Below are 20,536 nucleotides of genomic sequence, written 5' to 3'. Positions count from 1 at the left end.
TTTACATAAAATTTTCACCATCAATTCAGTGTTAATTTTGACTAAAATCAAATAATATTTTGGCGTATATAAAATTGAAGTAAAATTCTCTGCCTCCTAAACCACATAAATTTTAGCACGATTGGATATTACGAATCGTTATATGTGACCGTTCACGGCGAATGAACCGTAAATTCCTCCCCCGGTCAATTTTGTTTTATTTCGTGTTTAAAAAATAAACATCATAAACTTAAAAATGGTATGTCATTTGACTTCAAACGATATCCAGAAGCGTGGTTATGGTTTGTTAAACTTTGATCCTTCAACAAAATTATAGCTTTTTTCGTTTCTACATGTGTCTCTTTTTACACATTGCTGGCAATAAATATCAAACAGTCTTAATTGGCGGTCATTTCAAATCATCCCCAAGTCAACGAGGTTTAAGAAAGTTCTCTCATTGTTAATTGCTGGTTATGCATACCTATACAAAATACAATTCCTGGTAACCCACCACTTGAACAGGATTTAGCAAAAGCTCACAAAGACCAGAGCTATTAAAAGTTCTATAGCCATCTAAGGTAGAAGCTTATTATCCACTTCAACAATAGGATTATTGATTAGTGTTTGACTATCAAAATTTACACCGTAACTCAGAATACAATTTAGGGAATTTACGGCTCATTTTTGTTGCCGGGTCACATATATGATGTGCAGTTGATATTCATAAATTATATTCTTTTATACACAGGATGCTACAGTTTTAACACCAAAAATATTTCACTGAAAATTTCAAAAAGGTAACCACGCTTCCCTAGAATGTGCAATAAATTAGCATTAAAATTGTCTTATTTTGCAGCATTCTAAAAACACTTAGCGTATGGCGAAAAGAGGAGTATTAGCGTATATTAGCGTTTAAATACTCCAAAATCAATTGTTATTACAGTGTGATCTTTCCGTATACAGCTACTATAAACACGCTCAAAGACCCGGATCGTTATTCTATAGAATTTCCACATCATGCTATTCACTCGCACCTGTAAGATTAGTGTCTTTGAACAGAGCAGTGTCGTAGTAAATCTATAAATACACACATACACAGATGAGTGTATCCTGCTTATAGTGCAGGGAAATACATTCAACATTAGTGTCAACCCATTCCTATTGTAATTTATCCTGTTTCATTACTACGTCTACGGTGAATTGTGATTATTGCACATCGTACCGATCCTAACGCTCATTTAGATTTAGTGCAAAAAGCACGCATTCAGTATTTGGTCTTCCTAACAATAATATTGTCAGTCGTCATTTGATTCGTTGGTTTCTTCTTCTTTCTTTCTTTCTTTCTTTCTCTCTTTCTTTCTTTCGTTCTTTCTTTCTCTCTTTTTTTTTCTTTCTTTCTTTCTTTCTTTCTTTCTTTTTCTTTCTTTCTCTCTTTTTTTCTTTCTTTCTTTCTTTCTCTTTCTTTCTTTCTTTCTTTCTTTCTTTCTTTCTTTCTTTTTCTTTTTTTCTTTCTTTCTTTTGTCTTCAAAGAGCAAGTATAGGACCTTTCTTTCTTTCTTTCTTTCTTTTTTCTTTCTTTCTTTCTTTCTTTCTTTTGTCTTCAAAGAGCAAGTATAGGACCTACCTTTTTGATCCGTGTCCGTTTCAAGAAAGGTTGGTGAAATTGTATCGATCAACCTGTAAGATTAATACACGAATGATCACACATTGAACTCTATTTTATATTGTATCGTAGGGGAGGGTTGTCACTATTTATCATGAACTTCAGTTGTACATCTCAAAACTACTATAATCGGTGCCAGAGATAAAGATACTAGTTCGCGTCTGACGTCACTGGCAGTGGTCAATCAAACTCAGAAACACTTTGCTTACGAAATATCGTGTGGCTGATATTTCTGAACGCAGCGATATAAGAACGTGCCCTATGGTTAGTTTCTCACCTTCAAACAACCCGTCTCAAAAGTTAGGCCTTCTTTTAGGTAGGCACCATGTCAACAATGCCTTGTAAAGATGCTTTTGCATTGCAAAAGTACCGTCATCGTTTGCCATTTTCTGCGATCCCTTTCTCCGATGAAGACACCAGGTGAATCAACCTTTCTTATACACGCTATTAGCCAATCACGGCCTGCGGGGATTTGCCCTGATTTTGACATTCGACGAGAACTAGTATATTTATCTCTGGCTCCCATTATACCTCAAAGCTATGTTGTTAGTCGAAAATGTTGCTCTTACTCTAGCAAAATAATAGATTATAATATGCTGCTTATAAAAGATCTATAGCTGGTACAAGGTATGATTTAAACAGTCAAAAGATTTATGCGCTACGATAAATATAGGGTGCATAACTTATAAGTTCCCCCCTACATATATTTTAAAATAAATCGAAAACTATTTGACGAAATGCAAACTTGTAAAATGATATGGGTAGCCTTATTTGTTTTACACATGTTGACCAAATTTTAGCGTCACACGTCATTGCGTTCAGTCACAATGGTTCATTATGTAAAAAAAGGAGACCGTTTTAAACAGTGTTAAAAGTTGCATTTGAGTCCATAGGACTCAATTCTCAAACAATACAGTAGGACAGGGGTATTCATGTGTTTGTAAAACAAAACTTAATCTTTGGTATTCTTCTTCTTCTTCTTCTTGAAAAGCAAAGCAGGTGTTTTATTCTTTTCTTTTTAATGATAAATTTATGAGATGGAAGGGATATGTACTGCAGTGAGAATAGACCACATCGCCAGTAGTTCATCACATGTGATAAGTCACATTTTAATAATGCCGCGTTTGCCCGAACTGGAGAAGAGATGTTAGAATATTGCATACAAGGTGTTGACCAATATCATGGAGGGAGTGTGATGTTTTGGGGTGGGATTAGCAGCAATGGAAGAACCGATCTGGTAGAAGTTCCAGGTCGACTTAATGCCGCTCGTTATGTTAATGAAATCCTCTCACAACATGTTGTTCCCTACCATGGTGCTATTGGTGCAGATTTCATATTCATGGATGATAATGCTACACCTCATCGTGCCATGATAACGAACGCATACCTGGAGAATCAGGGAATTGAAAGAATGGATTGGCCAGCAAAATCTCCTGACATGAACCCCATTGAGCATCTTTGGGACCATGTTAAAAATGAGGTTGACCTTATCAATGAAAACAGAACACTGCAAGAGCTAACCCGAGCAATCCAACATGTATGGAACAACATGGACCAGCAACGGGTCCGGAATTTAATAAACAGCATGCGGCGACGTTGCAATGCACTTGTCAACAGTGCAGGAGGACACATCCCCTACTAAACATCTAGACTTTAAGTTTTATTTCCATTACAAACACATGAACAGGCCTAACATACTGTATTGTTTGACAATTGACTCCTATGGACTCAGGTGCAACTTTTAAAACTCCCTCTTTTGTTACAAAATGAACCATTGTGACCAAACGCAATGATGTGTGACACTACAAATTGGCCCAGATTTGTAAAACAAATAAGGTTACTCATAACTTTTTACAATTTTGCATTTCGTTAAATAATTTTCGATTTATTTCAAAAAGCATTAGGGGGAACTTATAAGTTGTGCATTGTATAGTTGATGTTAACTTATCGATGATGTGGCAGTAGGGTGAATTTTAGTGCAAAAATGCATCATGAAAAATTTCATAAAAAAAAAATTATGATCAACTTTGGACGGTGCGCCCGGGCTTGAAGGTTTGTATGCAAATTCAATAAGGTTTTGGTGCAAAGTTTGTCTTCAACAGTTTTTTCACAGAAAGACTCAACTCATGTGAATGAATTTCTCAGGTGTGTTAGATACACATGTTTCCAATGTAAACCCATCGGAAATTTATATCACCAAGTTCAATATTGTCTATAATAATTTTTAAAAAAGTACATTCACTGGAGAGAGAGTGAATCCTCTCAGTAGCACTGCTGATAGTTCAACTTCTTGTAATAGTTAATGCAAAGGCAGATAAATAAACTCATGAATATTAAGGTTACACTAAGAAACGTATAAAAAACGTATAAAAGACGTATAAAGTTGTACTCTAAAACAGAGTTTTCTGAGTAATCAGATATCACAGCGAGTGAAATGTTGGTGCATTGGATGTAGCTTAACATTATCTTTGTATGTTTACACACATGTTTTGAATAAATTTGAAAATCATTCGTTTAAAGCGTTTTTACGCACCATGTTCACAAGATCAAAAACGCGTTCCATGACGTTTTTTTCAAATGTGCGCTCCGTATAAAACCACGCCAAGTGATTGTTTTCCCCTTTTTTTTATTGTACTACAAATCGATCAAAGAAATAATGTTGCCATGGGGAAGAACCAAATACAGTACCAATTAAATTTTAAAAGCCTGTTTTGGGGGAACATTTTCGAGAATCTTGATTGAGAAAAATTGTTTTGTTACATTATCGATACCTTGATTGTGGAACGTTAATTTTGACATCTAACTACCAACATTATTTCTCAACAGTCTGTCGATTACTCTACCATTTGATTTTCATTCAAAATTGAAGCTACTTTTGCAAAAAACGAGTTTTTTCATTATCGATGCGACCAACTTTGCGAGGGTAATGCGTTTGTTTATCATAACAGCCTGCATGCACTATTGAATATCATAGTCAGTTTGAGACCATCTGCTTTCGTAAGCCTCCTCAGTAGCTCAATCGGTTAGCGCGTTTGGCTTTTAATCTTCTCGACTATGTAATATGTTTTGACCTGGTCAACTAGTACGGGTTCGAGTCCCTGTGTGGTCCAATTCTATTATTTTCTATTTTTTCTTACTTTTTTCTCTTTTTCTGTCTTCTTTCTTGTTCGTGTCTTTCTTTCTGACTGCAGTCAGGCTCTGAAGAAGTCAGAGCTACTCCTGACGAAAGCTTGACAGTTCTAAACTTGTCCGACGGCGAACCCACTAAAAAACCCACTAATTAGAGATTATTTCGAGGGCTTAGCGCCAGAACAAGCTATGTCCATTTGTTTTCTCAATTACATGTTACTCGTTTCGGCAACAGATGGACAGTAAATTATACCCTCCATAATAGATGCAAGTGACTTTGGGGTATATGCATGGTCAAAACAGTTAGTTAGACGCAAGTGACCATGCATATACCCCAAAGTCACTTACATTTATTATGGAGGGCATAATTAACCGTCCATTTGTTGCCGAAATGAGTAACATGTAATTGAGAAAACAAATGGACATAGCTTGTTCTGGGCTTCTGGCTCTAAGCCCTCGATTTAAACCATTCATTCATTCAATTATAGGCTACCTTAAGGCCTGGCCAAATGTTTTGGCTGTTCTGTCTACTGCTTTCCCACCATTGAAATAATTGAGATCAATTTTGAATTTTCTCCGCTTGTCAATACTTTCATTTAATTTTTCTTACATATTTGTTTCATGAATACCTAAGACCACATGCTAACAGGTTTAAAGCATAGTTGGATAAAGTTGATTATTACTTACCAAAAATCCTCATAGACTCTACACACAAATCTTCAAAGCCCGGGCACACCCTCTAAAAATTATTTGAATTTCATGAAATTTTGCATGGTGTATTTTTACACCAAAATGAACAATATTAGGGGTTGGCCTGTTAAAAAATAAAAACTTTTGTATTTTTGAATCACCCTAATGTGGCAGTCTTGTTCATAAATGCTGGAACTTAATTTGGTACCAATACTGCTGATGCTGCAGGTAGAGGGAAGGGCTCTATACCACACTGATCTGATATGCTAAGAATTGCGGGTAAGCATCATTAAGGGATCTGGAATGAGCGTTTTGAGCGTTCGACAGTATTTATTGTGGGACATTGGATCACATCAGACATATCGAATTGCATTCTGAATACGAAGAATGTCTTTCTGATACCAAATAATTATCATTTTTCGAAATTCACGATATAATACAAATTTAATGACAAATTATTAAAATTTGATATTTTTCACATTTGTGATATATAACAGTCCTCGAAGTAAATTTTATACATCTAATGATATATTCTTAAAGTGTATGTAGCTGGGAGGAAAAGCCGACGATCAATTGAAAATGTTGACCTTTCATATTGAAGATCTTGGTTTTTTTCCCCAAAAAGACCTAATTTGTTTTCGGAAAAAAATCCATATCTTCAATACGAAAGGTCAAAATTTTCAATTGATCGTCGGCTTTTCATCCCACCTACATACACTTCAAGTATAAATCATCAGATGTATAAAGTTTACTTCGAGTACTGTTAAATATCAAAATATCAATTTTTAATCATTTGCCATAAAATGTGTATTACATTGCGAATTTCAAAAATGAAAATTATTTGATATCAGAAGGACATTCTTCGTATTCAGAATGCAATCGATGTGTCTGATGTGCTCTAATGTTCCACAATAAATACTGTCCAAACGTTCATACCCCACCCCTTAACTTGATCCACTGAATGACATTACCAGCATGGTTGTGAGAAGAATTAAGGAAGCGAAAAAATCACTTAAATTTACTTACAACCATTACCACCATACACTGTACAGCAGATATCACCACATTGGTCGTTACTTGTGGTAGTACTAGTGGCCAAGCAGCTGAAACAGGCACAAACATCATCATTACTAGAGCAAGACGAGGTAAGAACGAAAGCGAGCTGGCACACCAAAATCGCAAATACAAGGCAAGTTATCGTCCAATTCTAATACACAAAATGGAATGTAAAAACGGCAACAAAATATTAGCACTTTATATGTATAGACGAATCCAACGAGCCAAGTCATGGTCAGGATTTGGTCGGCCATATTTGGTTCCCCGCATGCACCAAACAGGTGTTGTGACTGCCCAATTGGGTGGATTAAACCCGCTTAAAATTCGATGTTAGATTCTTTTGTGTTGTAAACTGTCATCATTCTTTTGTCTACGTGTAACACGGGTGATAAAATGCAGTTTAAAATACCCTCCCAAGGGCGCATCATTTCACATTTTAGGTGAGATAGCTGGGTCCCCGTCGCGGTTAATGGCTGCCATTGAGGAATAGGAATGCGTGAAATTGGATTCGTCTATAGTGTTCGAGGGTTGAGGAACAGAAAGACGTAACTCGCAGATGACCTGGTCTCACAAAAGGAGCACATAGTTGACCAACTAACTTTCTGAGATATTCCAGATTTGAAATCCTTATAATATTATTAATTGCATACTCTCTATTGCTTAAAGCGTTCAACCCATTATGACATAATCTGTCATCCTCAATGTCAAAAACCAGTCTCTTCCCAATTAATGAGGCTTTTCCCTGAAAAAAAAATCATTGAGGCCATTATTGAAACCGTATTCGGTATATTTGTTGTTATTAGGTCTGTCACACTACGACGGACTGGATTAACGTACATCACCGAATACAAAAATATTTTATTCGGTGGAAAAATCACCAGTCCGGCAGAAGATTCGGTGGGATTTTGGGTCCGATTCCCGTTCGTCTCTCTATGCGTTGTGGCCGCTAATAACCCTGCAGGCGTCTTATATCCGATCGTTCAACGTCCGACAAATGACCGGATTTGGGGTCCGAATCCCGTTCGTTTCTCTATGCGTTGTGGCCGCTAATAATCCTGCAGGCGTCTTATATTCGATCGTTCAACGTCCGACAAATGACCGGATTTGGGGGGCAACGTCCGACAAATGTACGGATTTTGGGATCCGATTCCCGTTCGTCTCTCTATGCGTTGTGGCCGCTAATAATCCTGCAGGCGTTTTATATTCAATCGTTCAACGTCCGACAAATAACCGGCGAATCCGTGGCATGTGGCACCAACAGGGACGTCCACACTATCAGAAAAGTGGGGAGGAGAGGGTGTTTGAGAGGGTTTTGACCCTTAGAGGCAGTGACGTAGCAAGCACCTTTTCAGAGGGTGAACAAAGTGGGGAAAGACAACTTTTAAGGGGGAAAACTTTGACGAAAATGGTCAAATATTGGCTAATAAGTACAAAAGGGCTACAAATCTGATATATCAGGGCAACCAGAGTCCGGGGGCAATAGAGGTGAGAAACCTTTGGACAATGAAGGCCCAATTGAAGCCATTTGTCATTTTTAGATCAATTTTAGCACTATTATTGGGTACTATTTTAGTTTGAAACAGCCGCAAATTGGTGAAACGAAAGCCTAATTAAAGCCATTGAAAAGTTTTCACAATTATTGTATAATATAAACAATTGTTTTAAAAATAACACGTGGATGTCCATAGCAGAAGCAAAATGGAAGACTTGTCCATTTTTCAATATGATGATTCAATTGAAGCCATTTGCATGGGGACTGTAGGGCCTATTAGGCCTGGGCCTATTGTGTAAAAATTTAGTTTTAAAAATGGAAAATTTGGACACTTGTTTTTGGTGCATCATTTTTACACTATTATTGCCTTAAACAAAAAACAAAGAAGGCCCGAACTGAATTTGCAAAATTTAAAATGTTACACTGATCCACTGACACTTTAAGATATAAGACTTCAGACTCGTAATTTCAGGTAAAGCATGCATGGATTGATATGTTAAAGTCAGTAATAGACCTAAGTCCGTCTTAAATACTGATTTTGGTGACAAAATGGGAGTACAAAATGTCACGGGCCCTACATATCGACGGGCCGGCAGTAATTTTCACAGGCTTTTGGGCCAAGGAACGACATTTAAAGCACTGCCTATAATAATCACAGGCCTATACTTAGGCTTACTATATACTATCCTGGGCCTACTCAATAACATACAATTTAACCTTTTCCATGTTTTCTCTTCTTTTTCTTTCTTGTCAATCACTAAAACTGGTAGGAATTTGCTATTGCGTCCTCTCCCCTTCAGAAAGTGCCCTCACCTCCACATGCTCAATACTACTTACATGCCTAACATACAATTTAACCTTTTCTCTTCTTCTCTTCTCTCTTCAATTTTTCTCACATTCTCTTTTTTTTTTCTCTCCTTTCCCCCTTTTTTCTACTTGTCAGTCAAGTACAAAATGATATTGCGTCACACACCTTCAGAAACCCCCATGATTGATGATATTTCGCCATAGGCCTACATCCAGTCCTGCGAAACCTTGCAAACACCTTCGGTATATAAACGAAAGAATAACGAACCCTCCCTCAACTGTATGCTCAATACAGCACCTCCGTTTTCAAGTTTTGTGCATGCACAAAACTTGAAACATGACAGACTAAACAATCATCACCTAACACGAAACGCAATAGCAGGACATATGAAGAACATAAAACGAACATTGACGAACAACAACGGATTTACTAAAATACCATCCGTTTCTTGTACGGAAGACCTATTCGGTGTCACTTTGACAGAAGCATTTTAGTAAATCCGTTGTTGTTCGTCAATGATCAGTCACAAATGTTCTTTTTATGTCCTGCATCATCCGCCAAATGCGTTTCGTGTTAGGTGATGTTCGCCATTAAGTCCGTCGGCATGCACAAAACTTGAAAGGGAGTGTACCGAATACACATGTTCGGTATTTATCCGATGTGTGTTCGTATGGTGCTGCATATTGCCGGAGTTTGTTCGCTCTCCTTTCGTTCATGTTCGTTCTTTATTCGTTGCACTCGGCCCGTGTTCGTTGAAAATACGTTCCTGTGAGGCCTTCACCACCGGATAGCATATTTTTGCATTCGGTGATGTACGTTGACCCTGACAGACCGTGTTAGTGTCACACTACACCGGATCGGTCTTCCGTATAAGAAACGGATGGCATTTTAGCAAATCCGTTAGTGTTCGTCAATGTTCGTTTTATGTTCTTCATATGTCCTGCTATTATCCGCCAAATGCGTTTCGTGTTAGGTGATGTTTGTTTAGTCCGTTGACAATACGTTTCAAGTTTTGTGCATGCACAAAACTTGAAACGGAGTGTGCCGAATACACATGTTGGGAAGTTGTCCGATGTGTGTTCGTACAGTTCTGTATATATACCCTGGGTCTGTTCGTTATTCTTTCGTTTTGCAGGTGTTTGCAAGGTTTCGCAGGCGCTTGTGCCGGATGTAGGCCTATGGCGAACATGTGGATCAATCATGGGGGGGGGGGTTCTGAAGGGTGTGTGACGCAATATCATATTACCCCAGTACTTTAGTGACTGACAAGTAGAAAAAAGGGGAAAGGAGAGAAAAAGAAAAGAAAGTGAGAAAAATTGAAGAGAGAAGAGAAGAGAAAAGTTAAATTGCACGTGATTTAGTAGGCCTATGCATGTAAGTAGTATTGAGGGAGGGGCACTTCTGAAGGGTAGAGGACGCAATATCAAATTCCTGCCAGTTTTATAGTGATTGACAAGAAAGAAAAAAGAAGAGAAAACATGGAAAAGGTTCAATTGTATGTTATTGAGTAGGCCCAGGATAATATATAGTAAGTCTAAGTATAGGCATGTGATTATTATAGGCAGTGCTTAAATGTCGTTCCTTGGCCCAAAAGCCTGTGAAAATTACTGCCGGCCCGTCGATATGCAGGGCCCGTGACATTTTGTCACCAAAATCAGTATTTAAGACGGACTTAGATCTATTACTGATAATAGTGTAACAATGATGCACCAAAAACAATTTTCCAAATTTTCCATTTTTAAAACTAAATTTTTACACAATAGGCCCAGGCCTAATGATGTAAATAGGCCCTACAGTCCCCATGCAAATGTCTTCAATTGGACCTTCATTTTGAAAAATGGACAAGTCTTCCTTTTTACTTCTGCTATGGACATCCACGTGTTATTTTTAAAACAATTGTTTATATTATACAATAATGGTGACAACTTTTCAATGACTTCAATTAGGCTTTCGTTTCACGAATTCAAACTAAAATAGTACCCAATAATAGTGCTGAAATTGATCCAAAAAATGACAAATGACTTCAATTGGGCCTTCATTGTCCAAAGGTTTCTCACCTCTATTGCCCCGGACGCTGTTTGCCCTGATATATCAGATTTGTAGCCCTTTTGTACTTATTAGCCAATATTTGACCATTTTCATCAAAGTTTTCCCCCTTAAAAGTTGTCTTTCCCCACTTTGTTCACCCTCTGAAAAAGTGCTAGCTACGTCACTGCCTCTAAGGGGTCAAAAACCCTCTCAAACACCCTCTCCTCCCCCACTTTTCTGATAGGGTGGACGTTCCTGTTGGTGCCACATGCCACGGATTCGCCGGTCATTTGTCGGACGTTGAACGATTGAATATAAAACGCCTGCAGGATTATTAGCGGCCACAACGCATAGAGAGACGAACGGGAATCGGACCCCAAATCCGGACATTTGTCGGACGTTGACCCCAAATCCGGTCATTTGTCGGACGTTGAACGATCGAATATAAGACGCCTACAGGATTATTAGCGGCCACAACGCATAGAGAAACGAACGGGAATCGGACCCCCAAATCCGGTCATTTGTCGGACGTTGAACGATCGGATATAAGACGGCTGCAGGATTATTAGCGGCCACAACGCATAGAGAGACGAACGGGAATCGGACCCAAAATCCCAGCGAATCTTCTGCCGGACTGGTGATTTTTCCACCGAATAAAATATTTTTGTATTCGGTGATGTACGTTGATCCAGTCCGTCGTAGTGTGACAGACCTATAAATGGTTTATGGAATGATGTGGGGCCGTAGTGGTCAGCGACAACCTGTAAAGTGTACTGAGGCTTGTGGATTAACAGAAACCTTAAGGTTTTGGTCGGCGCTTGCACTTACATTAAACAGGCAAAGCTCGCTAACCTAATGACAGCTTTATTTGCCAACCTTTAAGGATACGATACATGATTCACCGACAAGTGACTCATTTCGGAATGCGATCATGAATTTTGAAGAAAAAAAGTTTCCACAGGCTTTGTTGGGACTCGAACCAGCGATTCTAAACTTCCTTCGATTACGCGTCTAGCGCTTTACCGCTGGGCCACCGTGGCAGGTGGGCAGATGAGTGTAATGATAAAAGATAAATCTCATAATGCCATCTTTAGCCTTTTGTTTACTAAAAAAGACGCGTTTTGTAAAGATAGATAAGCCGTTTTATGCATAAATATCACGAACGTTTGGGAAAGGTTTCAAACAAATAATAAAAACACTGATGTGATGATGAAATTGCGTAAGTCGGGAATTATCTGCGTCGCAATGTTTTGTTTTGGTTTTAAGAATTTGACCTTACAATTTACGACTTCATGACATTATCATTCGAAATCAACAAAAGATATTCCAACACTATATATCCTCATTCTTTCTCTAGAATGTTTTGTACATGTATGTGAAATAGCTTCAACAATGGTTCGCTGCATAATGGTAAAAATAGCCTTGACCTAAAAAAGGGCGAGAGGTACCATATTTACGGATTCAGGCTAAATTTAAAATTGATATAAAACGTTTTTTTGATTTTTTACAACAATTAATTTTTGTCGTATAAAGAAATTGTATCTGGCGTGAATTACACTACAGTTTTTATTCCTAGGGCTCTTTGACTTCTTCAAATAATTTTTTTTAATGATAGAGTGAATCCCCTGGCCCTCTATAATTACGCACAAAAGATCGAGTCCCCTTAATGCGGCCCACACGTTCAATTTATTGATCAATATGAAATCAAGGAGGCGCCCCACCTGACCCCCTCAGATTTGCTTTATATTTTAGTCATATGTTGTACCTGTAAAAATATTAAAAACCTGTAAATTTGAGGTCTGTAGCTCTTACGGATTTTCTGTGGCAGCCATTTGAAGTTTGAGTAGGGGGGTCTAAATTTGGACCCAAAAGTTGCCCTTTACATAAATTTCATCTTTGGGAGTCTGTGCCTTCTTTATAAAATGAGAGAGAGGTCTGAAATTTTGTATACACACTAACTGCATGCCCAATTTGTCAAAAATAAAAATAAAAAAATATGTAATTGCGCGTTGTGTCACGGGGTCATTAAATATGCAAGAAAAAATGTAATGTTTTGTAAACTGGCATGTTTAGCCCCCCTAAATTCACTTTATTGGTCAGATTAATTATTTTTTGTTATCACTGATGCTATATATAGGATAAATACAATGCATATCCAGAAAATTGAGGTCACAACTCATTTACATTTGGAACAGCGCCCTCACGAAGATGAAATTTATTGCAAATTCAACATTTTCAGGGGGCCCAAAGTCGATGTGGTCCACCTTCAAAATTTATAAAACATCACTTTTATATAACTACAAGTCTTAAATTACAACTTTGTTAAATCCCAGTAATTGTATAGGTTGACTTCATATAAAACGACAAGCCCAAAGTTGACCATTTTCTTATGATTGCATGTACTGCAAATGTGCCGAATTTGGAAGGCTTAAAAGTCAAATTGGCCCCAATATTGAAAATAAAATGAAATAAAAGTAAATAGGGCCAATAACTACGCATCTAATCATTTATTTTCAATATTGTGGCCATTTTGACTTTTAAACCTTCCGAATTCGGCACATTTGCAGTACATGCAATCATAAGAAAATGGTCAACTTTGGGCTTGTCGTTTTATATGAAGTCAACCTATAAAATTACTGGGATTGAATAAAGTTGTAATTTAAGACTAGTAGTCTTATAAAAGTGATGTTTTATAAATTTTGAAGGTTGACCACATCGACTTTGGGCCCCCTGAAATTGGTGAATTTGCATTAATTTTCATCTTCGTGAGGGCGCTGTTGGAAATGTAAATAAATGTTCACCTCAATGTTTTGGATATGCATTGTATTTGTCCTATATATCGCATCAGTGACAACAAAAAACAATTAATCCGACAAAAAATGTGAATTTAGGGGGGCTAAACTTGCCAGTATACAAAACATTACATTTTTTGTTGCATATTTAATGACCCCGTGACACAATGCGCAATTACAGACATTTTTTTTTTTTTTTACTTGTTGACAAAATGGGCATGCAATTAGTGTGTATACAAGGTTTCAGACCTCTCTCTCTTTTTATTAGGAAGGCACAGGCTCCCAAAGATGAAATTTATTCAAAGGGCAACTTTTGGGTCCAAATTTAGATTCCCCTACTCCAACTTTAAATAGCTACCATAGAAAATCTGTATATATTGAAAATGAAATGGAAATTAAAGTAAATAGGGCAATAACTACTTATCTAATCATTTATTTTTAATATTGTGGCCAATTTGACTTTCAAGCCTTCCGAATTCGGCACATTTGCACTACATGCAATCATAAGAAAATGGTCAACTTTGGGCTTGTTATTTTATATGAAGTCAACCTATACAATTGCTGGGACTTTACAAAGTTGTAATTTAAGACTAGTTGAGAAAAGTGATGTTTTATAAATTTTGAAGGTGGACCACATCGACTTTGGGCCCCCTGAAAATGTTGAATTTGCAATAAATTTCATCTTCGTGAGGGCGCTGTTCCAAATGTGAATGAGTTGTGACCTCAATTTTTTGGATATGCATTGTATTTATCCTATATATAGCATCAGTGATAGCAAAAAATAATTAATCTGACAAAAAACGTGAATTTAGGGGGGCTAAACTTGCCAGTTTACAAAACATTACATTTTTTCTTGCATATTTAATGACCCCGTGACACAACGCGCAATTACAGAATTTTTTATTTTTTATTTTTTGACAAATTAGGCATGCAGTTAGTGTGTATACAAAGTTTCAGACCTCTCTTTCTTTTTATAAGGAAGGCACAGACTCCCAAAGATGAAATTTATTTAAAGGGCAACTTTTGGGTCCAAATTTAGACCCCCCTACTCAAACTTTAAATGGCTGCCACAGAAAATCCGTAAGAGCTACAGACCTCAAATTTGCAGGTTTTTAATATTTTTACAGGTACAATATATGACTAAAATATAAAGCAAATCTGAGGGGGTCAGGTGGGGCGCCTCCTAGACCATTGATAGTAACAAGAGTGGATATAAAATATACCATTTTACACGCACAATGGTAGATTTTGTATCCATTGCTGCATCTAGGGTCCGCAATATTAATCAATAACATTAATCGTATAAGGGCCGCATAACGATGGGCGAGCTTGACGTCATAAACTGGTACCTTTGTGTTACATGTCACAAATTGTTGAAAATCAGAGGTGATGTGGCATAAAGTGCTGTAACATTTTTTCTATAAATCTGACAATAGTAAAAGTATATATTTTCGAAAAGCTTATAATACAGGGATAATTATTTTTAGTTTCAAGTTGATACACATGGTTGCCCGAAATATATACAGGGTGAAACAAAACAAAATAAGTGCTTGAAAACTTGTCCATGTAATTTACATTTTTTTTTTCACTGAAATCATTTTAGTAATAATAATAATATATTTAAATAGATAATGACGAAGCTTTCAAAAATATAGACTTTATTTAAGTTTTGCCTAACGTTAAAACATACAGGGTGTGCCAAATACCGTAAACGTTCGCCTAATGGCGCTATGGAGTGCATGGAAATGAGAGAGCGCCATCCCTGTAAAAGCCGACTATTATCACTGATCATTAATGGTACGTGTAGTTAAAGGGTGAAACCTATCGACACATACAATTATGAACAAGATCGAACAAACTTGTTCATGATAATGCGGTAATCATTCACCTGATACATTGTGGCCCAGTGAGCAGAGCATTAGACTATAGTGCGAGGATAAAGAGAACTTGTGGAGAAGATTGATGGTTCGAATCTCATGCAGTAATTTCTGACAGATTATTATGTCTGTCAATGTTTTTTTTTTTGCTGATTTGAGGAAATTTTATTCTCTATTATATCTTTAACATTGTTTATATAATTTTATTATTTTATCTTGTATGTGTCTTTTTTCATGCTTTGTTTTTATCGTTTCATTTTAATCAAATGTTGTAATGAACCTATTTGATTGTATCATGGAGGTATACCTCCATGATTATATAAGCATTTGTTATGTGTGTGAGACGAACTGTCGTGTGCGACAAGTCTTTCAATTCGCGCGAGTGTCCTTGCCTATACATCAGTGGTCATAAGAGGTATATCATTTTATTCGAAAGGGGGGGTCCCAAATATATGGGGGTCATAAAGTCTTGGAAAGAATAATAGGAGGGGTCATAAAATGTTTTATGACTAAAATGTAGGGAGTCACACGATGACCACAGAAAGTGTGTTATTTTATTCAACAAGACTGATTTCAATACAATTTTGGGGTTTGGGATTATAAAATTTTTGTTGCCGAAATAGGGGGTGCGCAATTTTATTGACGCAGACTTTTTGTAAATTTGGGACCCCCCTTCCGAAAAAAATGATAGCCCTCTAAGAGGATTCAAAAGCTAACCTCTGCCCCAATAATCCCTAGCTACGAGTATATTTGTTTGAAACTGTTCCACGGAGGATGTATCATAATAGGCTCAGTCTTCAAATGATATAAATAAAATTTGAATGAGTGAACGAACAAAATCATACAACGACCAACTGAATAGATGCTGTGCATATGACGTATCGTCCCGTAAATATGGCGGACTACTCAAATGCATTCAACAAAAGCATGATTGCATCTACCGCGACAGTTTGTCTCACACACATAACAAAATGCACTACGATCAAATAGGTTGATGACAACATTTGATTGAATGGACTGCACTGCGCCATGATTACGGGGAAGAAGCCGGTTCAAATCCTTTGTTTGGAGCCAATCGATAAACGCAAGGCCTCTATAGCTATCATTGAATACTGGCTAGGATTCCACAACACAATGAGAACATGTTATAAGGCGCTTTGGAAGGCACACAATGCCCCAATGGCTTTCCATATTATGTGCACTCAACAACTATTCAGTATCGAAGCCCGGTATCGAAGTTACTTAATGTTACTATGTCAACGGGATCACGCGCTTAAGTAATGAACCACGATCGAAACAATCAGTACACAAAAAAGCATACCAAAATAGCGTGATCGTAATGATCGCCATACAAACAGTGCTTGGTTCCGATACCATCACGGAGTTACGTAACTATTTCGTGGTCTGATAGTTATATGATCAATGGTCTGATCTACTTGGGTTCATCCTTTTAATAAAAGAAAAAATAGCTGATCATTTATAATGCATAATGAATAAAGTAATGTAGTTACACAATTTGAAACATTGAGGCTAGCTCGAGATACTCTAGCTAAAATACAGGTTTACATTTACTATCTTACATTATCTTGCTGTATTTCTATTTTTCAAAGGTCATTTAACTGTTAAATGTAGTGGAATATATCACGCATTGATAGGTAGCAGGTGGAGCAAATTTTGTCAGCGGTTTTTGTTGCCGTTTGTTCGCAGTGCCTATTTATCTAAAAAAAAAATAAGAAAATTAAAATTAAATTAAAAAAAATTCACAATATTCATTCGTAAAATGGGGACAAAATCAAAAAACATTTCTTGACCTTCTTCACATAAAAGTGGGAGCAGAAATCAAGATTCGAACAAGTACCATTCACCATTCAAGGCGCACCCTCTACCGACTGAGCTAACGTGTCAGACAATAACAGGGTGTAATTTTCAACTGAAGAATATTAAAAAAATATAATATAAAGAAATTACAATGATATAAAAAGATTTACCAAAATGAATTAGGTATAACGTATGAATCGATTTATAAATTAAGTCAAATGGCACTTTGAGAAAGAATACCCGAAGAAACCCCAAAACATCTGCTGCTCTAGCAACTAACCTAGTGACCTAAAGTATTGGGTCATGTCACAATATTTTTATAGGCATTATGTCCATGTTGCTCAATTTAACATACACGTATCCTTAATGCTGTTGAGATTTTACAAGGATGGCGCTCTCACATTTCTAAGAATCCAAAAGCGCCATTAGGCGAACGTTTACGGTACCTGTACAAAATTTATATAAAATATTAAGATAACTGTTTACGTATACATTATTTGGCCAAGTATTAACAAATGAATACTCAAATATACTCCAGAATGACTTGAATGTTGCAGATTACAGTAAAAATCTTAAGTTATGCCATACAAAATTATACAGGGTGTCATTAAATACTAACGCAACATAATTTCTGCTATTTTAAATGTACGACATACAAAATAATATGCTGTGAATAGAAAAAAAACAGGTTTAAAACATGAACATGTTTCCTACATGTACATCATCCCAGGAAGCAATCCCTTATTATTTATTTTAAAAAGGAATGGAAATTAGTCGTGTTCGTAAACTTCACCATGCATGTATAGGGTGTACCATAAAATTCCATGATTTGATTTTTTCGTAGCATAAATTTACTACAATTGTAGGTGATCTTAAACTTCAAACATACCTTGTCCCTTACAAAATGTTTCATACAGTGTAAATGTTTCATACAATGTAGGGCTAATTCCAGTGCACTTGGTAATACAATGCTTAAGCATGTCAATAACTAGGCATAATAATTGAAATGTTTACGATTTTCCCAATATCCATAAGCCTATTAGAATTTTGACAACAGTAGGGCCTATTTTGTGATACATTATACAGGTAATTCTAGATTCCTAGAGACAGTAGCTTTCCAAATATGTATACTCTTACTATGCTAGGGTGAATGGCTCAAATGATTTTTAAAAATGTGTATGCAATGAAATCGCGCAATTCACACTGCGAATTACTGAGTCTTGCATACCGACAAACAGGATGGTCACGTGACGTTCTTTTCTGAAAAAATTAATTTAATTAAATAACATAATCATTATATAGCGCTTTTCCCCAGATCTCGGAGGGTTCAAAGCGCTGTAATTTCGTTCCCATGGTGAATCATCACAATCAGATCGCATCAACTAGGCTGGTTACTACCGAACCTGGCGCAAACCTATCCGCACTTAGATTGTAACATCCACCAATTATCTGTACAGGTCTCCAAATTCCATTGGGTGAAGGAAGTTTTTGATAACCAAACAATTAGTCACCGATTTTTGAAAGCAAGTATAAACCGGAGATCCCGGAGAAAACCTGCGAGAGCGAGCATGGAGTCGGGGTAAACCAAGTGCACATAAGTCCTTTGGCCGCGCCGGGGCTTGAACCCGGGACCGCGGGCTTTGTTATAATAAAATCAATTTATTAATATCTAAGTGCAACATGTTTCCTTTAAAATGATACCAAGTATTAACATGTCGTCCATTAAGGTTTGCCAGAGTTATTAACAAAATTAAGGGAAGAAGTGCACCAAAAATCATTTTTTAAAACTAAACATGCTAGGAACTTCATACTTGGTGTAAATGACACTTGAGACCAAAAAATCAGAAAAATGAAAAAAAAAAAATCTCATTTGCATATTTAATTGGCGGCATCTTGGATCTTAGGTGTCGGGTTTCAAAAAAATAACCGGAACGCAACCGTAGATGCTAGAGATTTAATTTTTTTAAATGAAAGATAAAAAATGGCAAAAAAAAGTATGAGAGCAGATTCTTTATAAAATGCTTCATTTTTGAAAAAAAAGAAGTCTAAAACCTGATAAGACCAAAAAATTCAATTTTTTGATCTAAAAAATGTGACGGTGCGTCAAAACAAAAACAAAATTCAAAAATCTACTCTCATATTTTTTTACAAATAACAAAACACACATTCTGTGAAAATTTCATTCAAATCCGTCGTAAAATGGCTTCCCGGTTCTATTTTGAAGGCTCAAAAATGCAAAATTGAGAAAAATTCTAGAAACATCTAGAAACACCTTTTATGCAAATTAGATGGCCATTTATTACATACAGCATGTAAAAGAAGCAGGCACTTGATTTATTACAATTTGTTGTGAAGATAACATGATAAAAACTTATTTGCTTTATGAGATACAGATTTTTGACTGTAGAGATGTTATATATCGCCTCTTGAAAAACAATAAAATACATAATAAATATCACTGCTTGAAAAACAATAAAATACATTAATAATACATTTGATCGCGCAAGATTCTTCACTTCAAATTGCAGTTTTCGTGTGGGATCCGTAAGTGCGATTTTTGTGGAATAAAAAGTATGTGAAAGAAAAAAATCTGCTCTTTTACCTGGAATGACAATGAAATATGACTATAACTGGGTGTTTTTGCTGCACTTCTTCCCTTAAAAATGATACATTGAAAAAGCACGATTCTGCATCGATATTATACACTGTCTCTCCCCCTAATCCACCGCCCCTAATCCTCAACCACCCTTGGCACATTTCAATTAGAACGTCATCAAAAAGTAATGAAAGATTATTTGAAAACTGTATTTTACATGAGTACTAAAGAATAAATTATCTTAAATTTAAGACCTTAATGAGCTTTCTAGGTGAAGGAATACGCAGGAGACAATGTTTTGAAATCCATGCTGCGCGTCAAAATGTAACAAAACCACATTTTTGGGTTCCCCGGTACAGGGTGTATCAAAATGATTGGTACCCATCAATTTTGATGTTTATTGAAAAGCCTACCTCTTCCAAATACACTTTTGGATACATTTGAAATATCCAGAATGTATAGTTTATGACTTGTTTTTGTAATTAATTTACAAATTATTTGGATCTTATGTTGAATTTTGATGTGTCAGGCTCATCCATTATCGATGAAAACTGATGGGTACCAATCATTTTGATACAGCGTGTATATGGCGCAGGACCAGTTATCTA

At 36.5% G+C, this 20,536-nt stretch overlaps 1 long non-coding RNA gene across 1 annotated transcript in view; it reads right to left on the bottom strand.

Annotated features, from left to right (window-relative positions):
* The window catches only part of LOC140170268 (uncharacterized), a 35,059-nt gene that overhangs the window by 4,211 nt on the left and 10,312 nt on the right, over window positions 1-20,536 (bottom strand). The window contains exons 2-3 of the long non-coding RNA XR_011861512.1: window positions 6,488-6,668; window positions 1,604-1,656 (exon numbers count right to left, since the gene is read on the bottom strand). This is a non-coding gene — a long non-coding RNA (uncharacterized lncRNA). The remainder of the gene's footprint in view (window positions 1-1,603; window positions 1,657-6,487; window positions 6,669-20,536) is intronic.

This window comes from Amphiura filiformis, chromosome 14 (assembly GCF_039555335.1).
Source record: "Amphiura filiformis chromosome 14, Afil_fr2py, whole genome shotgun sequence".
NCBI lineage: Eukaryota > Metazoa > Echinodermata > Ophiuroidea > Amphilepidida > Amphiuridae > Amphiura > Amphiura filiformis.
Note: the sequence above shows the minus strand (reverse complement) of the source record. Positions and strands in the feature narration are given on the sequence as shown.